The sequence below is a fragment of the Stegastes partitus genome, unplaced genomic scaffold (genome assembly GCF_000690725.1).
Source record: "Stegastes partitus isolate 25-593 unplaced genomic scaffold, Stegastes_partitus-1.0.2 Scaffold628, whole genome shotgun sequence".
Classification (NCBI taxonomy): domain Eukaryota; kingdom Metazoa; phylum Chordata; class Actinopteri; family Pomacentridae; genus Stegastes; species Stegastes partitus.
Window position 1 is genome coordinate 137,553 of NW_007578359.1, and position 6,089 is coordinate 143,641.

At 44.3% G+C, this 6,089-nt stretch overlaps 1 protein-coding gene across 1 annotated transcript in view; it reads left to right on the plus strand.

Moving 5' to 3' along the window:
- The window catches only part of LOC103363055 (dachshund homolog 2-like), a 90,381-nt gene that overhangs the window by 31,282 nt on the left and 53,010 nt on the right, over window positions 1-6,089 (plus strand). The window lies entirely within an intron of this gene.

Here is a 6,089-nt window from a genome sequence, read left to right on the forward strand (position 1 = left end):
CAGAGGCTAATGTGAAGGTTAATGACCTCCTGAGCGTGGCCAGAGTCGGCTTCTTACTGCAGAACGGCCGATTTAGCGAAGCCCTTTCTTTTGGACGTCGCTCTCGATCACCAGGTTGTCGGTTGGTGACACCGCTCCGTCGGGTTTCGCAGATCCGCCGTCTCCTCTGAGCCAACATCGAACTTTTCTTGTGGCCGGAGAGTCGCTGAAAGACGTCCAACTGTGAAACACTTAAAGTCACTTTGAGGCCATAAAGCAGTTTAATGCTTCTGACTCCACATCAGCTGCCGCGCAGCAAAAAAGGGGAATTAAAATGGTTTAAACGGGCGTGTTAAAGCGGGCCGAGGACGGGACGGTGGGCCGTTAATAAAGCTGATATGTTAGTTCATCACTGTAAAACTTTACAGCGCTCTGAATGTTTATCATTTTTTATAATAACCAGCTCCGTGTGTGTGTGTGTGTGTGTTTTACGACGTTACAGTTAGCGCTTTTATAACGCCCTGTATGTGTGTTTCCCTACATGGCCAAACCCACCCAGCACCAACACCACCACCACCAGCACCACCAGCACCACCAGCACCACCAGCACCACCAGCAGCACCACCAGCACCAACACCACCAGCAGCAGCAGCAGCAGCAGCAGGGTGTAATTGAATAAAAGCTAATCTGTGTGTGCGTGTAATAATAATATATTCTGGGAGATTCAGAGTGTGTGTTTATGAAAGGAAAGAGCTGTGTGTGTGTGTGTGTGTGTGTGTGTGTGTGTGTGTGTGTGGAGGCCGGACTGCTATCTGAGTGTGTGTCCACTGTGACCAGTGTAAACTAATATTGATTCAGCTGTTGGTGTTATACACTAGTCATAAAACTGGACTTATTGTAGGATCTAGGCTTACCGTCTGACTCCGTGTGTGTGTGTGTGTGTGTGTGTGTGTGTGGGTCGGTGTGTGTGTGTGTCCGTGTTGGATTCAGAACATGTGCGGATTTAAAAGCCCGGTTTACATGTCAAACAGGGTTTTGTTCACTCCAAACACTTTACGCCCAGAATCGATAGAACAACAGTCGTGTTCCTCCGATCGGCGTCCGGACGGAGCGCCGGCGCCCCCCTCTGGTGGCTTCAGCTGCTCGTCTCGCTGCCGTTTCACGCGTCTTCTTGTTGGTTCGGTGTCTTTACGTCCAACATGTTGGGTCTGAGGTCGTTTTGTGTCTCGCTGTGGGAGTTCATGGTCTCTCCTTCGGGTTGTTTTATGTGTCTTTGTGGTCGATTTGTGTCTCTTTGTTGTGGTTTTCTTTCTCGTTGCCGTAGTGTTGTGTCTCTTTGTGTCCCTTGGTGGTTGTTTTGTGTCTCTTTCTGGTATTTTTCTGCCTCTTTATAGTCATTTTGCATCTCTTTGAGGTTGTTTTGCGTCTCTTTGTAGTCATGTGGTGTCGCTCTGCAGTAGTTTTGTGTCTCTTTGTGGTTGTTTTATGGATTCTTGTAGTCATTTTCTGTCTCTTTGCAGTTGTGTTACATCTCTTTGTGTCTCTGTGTAGTTGTTTTGTGTCCCTCGGTGGTTGTTTTGTGTCTCTTTGTGGTATTTTTCTGCCTCTTCATGATCACTTTGCGTCTCTTTGCAGATGTGTGGCGTCTCTTTGTGGTTGTTTATGTCTTTTTGACGTTCTTTTTTTGTCTCTTTGCGGTTGTTTGTGTATTTCGGTGGTTTGTCCGACTAGTTTTTTCGTCTCTTTGTAGTCATTTGGTGTCTGTTTGTGGTTGTTGTTTGTTTTTTGTCTCTTTGCCGTAGTGTTGTGTCTCTTTGTGGTTGTTTTCTGCCTCTTTATAATCATTTTGGATCTCTTCGTGGTAATTTTTGTCTCTTTAGGGTTGTTTTTGTCTTTTTGACGTTGTTTTGCGTCTGTAGTTGTAATTTGGTGTCTATGTGGTAGTTTTGTGTGTCTCTGATGTTTTCTGTCTCTTTGCAGTAGTGTTGTGTCTCTTTGTGTCTCTGTGTAGTTGTTGTGTGTCCCTTGGTGGTTGTTTTGTACCTCTTTTTGGTATTTTTCTGCCTCTCTATCATCATTTTTAGTCTCTTTGTGGTTGTTTTTGTCTGTTTTTGGCGTCTCCTTGTAGTCATGTGGTGTCTGTAGTCTTTTTGAAGGTGTTTTATCGTCCTGTGGTCATTTTTTTTTGGTCTCTTTGTGGTCATCTCGCAAGAAATGTTGACATCCTTCATACTGAGTTGTTCTTTGGTTGTTTCGTGGTCTCGTGTGCGTCTTTGTGGTTGTTTTGTGTTTCCCTGGTGGTATTTTTGTACCTCTTTATGATCGTTTTGCGGTTGTTTCGTGGTCTCGTGTGCCTCTTTGTGGTTGTTCTTGTCTATTTTTGGACTCATTTTACATCTTTGTCGTCATTCGGAGCCTCTCTGCGTTGGTTTTGCGTCTCTCTGCGGTCCTTTTGTCGACCCGTTGTTCGGATGCAGACGGCTGAAGCCGCCCGTTCAGGAGCTCCAGCGGTTGCCGGTCAGATTCCAGCTGTGCCCCCGACAGCGAGCGTTTCCAGGCCGAACCGTGTCCTCGTCAGAGCTTTTCCCTGAAGCCGGCGTTTGGAGGTGCTGCCGGCGTCGGAGAGAAAGTGTTTGTCTTTTGGTGTCCTTGTGTGTCTGTTTGTGCACACGGCGGTGCTGCCGAGCGTCCACACGTGTGATGTATGGGGACGGTGAGCAACACTGCATGTGTCATTCCCAGTCCCCCGAGTCTTCTTCTTCTCTTCTTCCCCACCCATCTGTCTTCTCTCTCTTTATTCCTTCCTCTCTTTTCGGTGACATTCCCGTCCGGCGCTCACAGTGTCATCCCAGTTTTTCTGCTGACTCGGTGCTTCGCTGACACTCCAGCTGTTGAGAGCAGAGCCTTTATTGGATTGTCTGTGTCCTCTATTTGGATAAGGAGACGGCGACGAAGGAGGACAGGGAGTGACGAGAGGAGAGGCGCTAAAGGACGCTTTGATGAGGAGGAGGAGCAGGAACAGGACGGACGCAACAAGCTGCAGGCGATTAGATGATAACGACTCGTGTTAATCAGCGTAAAAACAATAACACGGAGCTCATTAGCAACTTAGCATCGCTCCATCTCCCATCATCAGATCTTCTGCTCTCCAGTTAGCCTGAAGTTTTACCAGCACAGAATAGGGATGTTTGTAAAGATATTTGATATGTCGAATGCTTTTTAGAAGCTGCACGTCGACCCGCTTTCTGTGTTTGACGATAAAAAAAATAAGATCCAACAATAAAAACAGATTTTCTTGCTTATATCTGGAGAATGACTGAAACTTCGATTAGACTGAGGCCATAAGCTCGTTATGAAAATGTCCACCGAGGGAGCAAAGCAAGTCGGGAGTCGAGTTATTTTCCCATTGACTTCTGTGTAATCAAGTCGCCCCCTGCTGGCTGTTAGAGGTAGCGCAGGTATTTGTTATGTTTATTATTAGGACCTGCTACTACGTTTGGTTCAGAAAACATGGCTAGCTAACTTCTGTGTTATTAGTTTCTTTGTTAATGAGCTCAAGGATGTAAAGTTTCATGGCAGCTTCAGTTAATTTCATATTTCAACTCACTCGTAATCAGAGACGGTTTGATCGACTCGTCAAATATTTCAGATTTTAAATCAACGACATGATGCGAAATAACAGAGAACATCTCAGGTTTTTATCTTTAATAGTTCCTCAGATGTTCTTGTTCAAACAGCCAGTGGAGAAAGTGTTTAATAGATCTACAATTTCACAGAAACCATAAAAAGATTCAACAAAAGATCAACAAATTGCTAATGTTCAACGGTTCCTCACCAGATTTCACGGCTGTCAGAGTTTATTTTTGGTAATATTTGTCCCTTAAAGTGATTTTTTAGGTAAAATGTTTTTGGAAGTTGAAAATACAAAAAATATTCCAGGTCTGAAAACACAAGAAAGTCTAAAAAATAGGCCAAAAATATTGTGCAGAACTTAGTTTGGCGTCCCAGAGAACCCGTAAAACGGCGATTAAATGACAAAATATTATGTTGTTTTATTACAGATACCACTAAATATGATGCGTTTAAATTAAATTGCTTTTGTTGTGGCTCATTTTAATGTCGGAGGTCCATCTTTTATTTCAGTTTTCTGTGAGGAACATCCAGACTTTGTCCGTTTGGACCGTGTGAATCTCGGTTCTTGTTCCCGTGATGTTTGTCGGTGTGATAACGGAGGAGTTTACGTCTGTCGGTGCTAAATGAAGTTATCAATCCTCGGCGTTTTACAGTCCGGTGACGGCACAAAGAGGCGACGTGAGCGGCATCCTGACGAACCCGGCGCCCCGCAGACGCCGCGTTCAAGGGTTCGATTCCCCGCGGGAAAACACGGCACTAAAACCGCCGCCGCCGAGCGGGACAGTAAAACAGATGAAAGAGCTTTTATTTTCCTCACATTATTCACCATCACATGTACGGCTCCCACGAGTGCCTCCGCAGACCGCCGCGGCCGAATATTAAGATTAATCACAGCGCCGATACGGACCGCATCAATATGTGAGTTTAGCGAGGGTTTGCTCGAAGCCACGTCACCGTATTGATATACTGGTTACACCAGATGGAAAACACGAGCAGAATCACTTAAAACCCGCCTATGATTTATAACGCCGGGATTTAAGCAGCAGAATTGAGCAGAAAACGACAAATTTTACGTTAATGACGGTGCTGACGTAGCCGGTCATCAGATTTTAGCTTCAGGCTGATGGGAAGCTTCTCCTTCCTCTTGTTTTGGTTGTTTTTAGAAATCTTTCATCTCATAAATGTGGAATTAATAATTAGTAAAAACCATCCAGACTGCCGATCATCGCTTTGAAAGGAAAGGACGACTCCTTGGATCACGAGATTTAATAGAAATTTGTTTTGTAGCCAGAAGTCTGTGCAGTAAAGCTACGGCTAGCAGCTAGCTAACCTAGCTTAGCATAAAACCAGAAACAGAAATTATATTTTATATAATAACTTTTACATTTATCTGTATTAACGGTATGCGCTGTATAAAATTGTGAAAAAATATTTTAAAATGTAAAAAGAAATGACAGCAAGTATCTGTAAAATAATATTTTTTGTTGATTTAAACAGTAAACTCGTGTAATTTCATCGTGACACATTAAATACGATAAAAATACAGATTTTTTACGAGGACACTATTTGGCTTTTGTGAACTTTTTTTGTACATTTTTATCTGCAATTTAACAAAACTGGGAAAATCTGTAAAATAAGATGAAATTTATCAGTAAAAATAAGAATTTCTGTGGATTTAAACAGTAAGAAAATAGTTTAGTTTCAAGCAACACCAGCCACATAAATGAGAGAGTCAGAAACAACAGTCGACTCTGTGACGACATGTTTGAAGGTTGTTCTGGGTTACCGCGGTGACAAGTCCCGCCCCTTCACATATCTGATTGGTTGCCTAAAAAAGAAATCGTAAATTAATCTGGGATAAGTTCCAGAAAATCTGTTTCCGTCAAAATGTCAGAATTCCGCTCAGTCTCGGAGGAAAGTCGTTTATTTTGATTTGATGAATTTAACAAAATCTGCAAGTTTCGGCTGACGGCGACGGAATCGACGGCCGTGGACGCAGCACGACCGAGATCAACAACCTCACGGGGCTCGGAGTGTGTTTTCAGAACGTAGTAGTGTTTGTCGACCCGAGTTAAGCCGGAAAACGACGTGAAGGTTCTGGTCCGTGTTCCTTTAAGCGAGGCGAGCTTCAGGAAGATGGACTGCAGAGACCTGAGACAGCAAAGAGAGAGAAAGACAGGAGGAGAAATGAAGAGAGGCCGAGATAAAAGATGGCAGAGGTGGGAAGGAGAGATGGAGGGAGAGCAGATGCTCTGGAAGAACAATGGAGGGAGAGAGAGACATAAATGATGGCCGGCGAGAGAGGGAGGAAAATGAAAAGAGAGGGACAGATGAAAGATGACAGGCGTGGGAGGCGGCGGGCGAGCGAGGCAGAGAGACAGTGGAGGACGGAGAGAGAGATAAAAGATGTGAGGGAGGGTGTGAAGAGGAGAGAGAGATGACAGGACGATGAAGAAGAAGAAGAAGAAGAGGAGGAG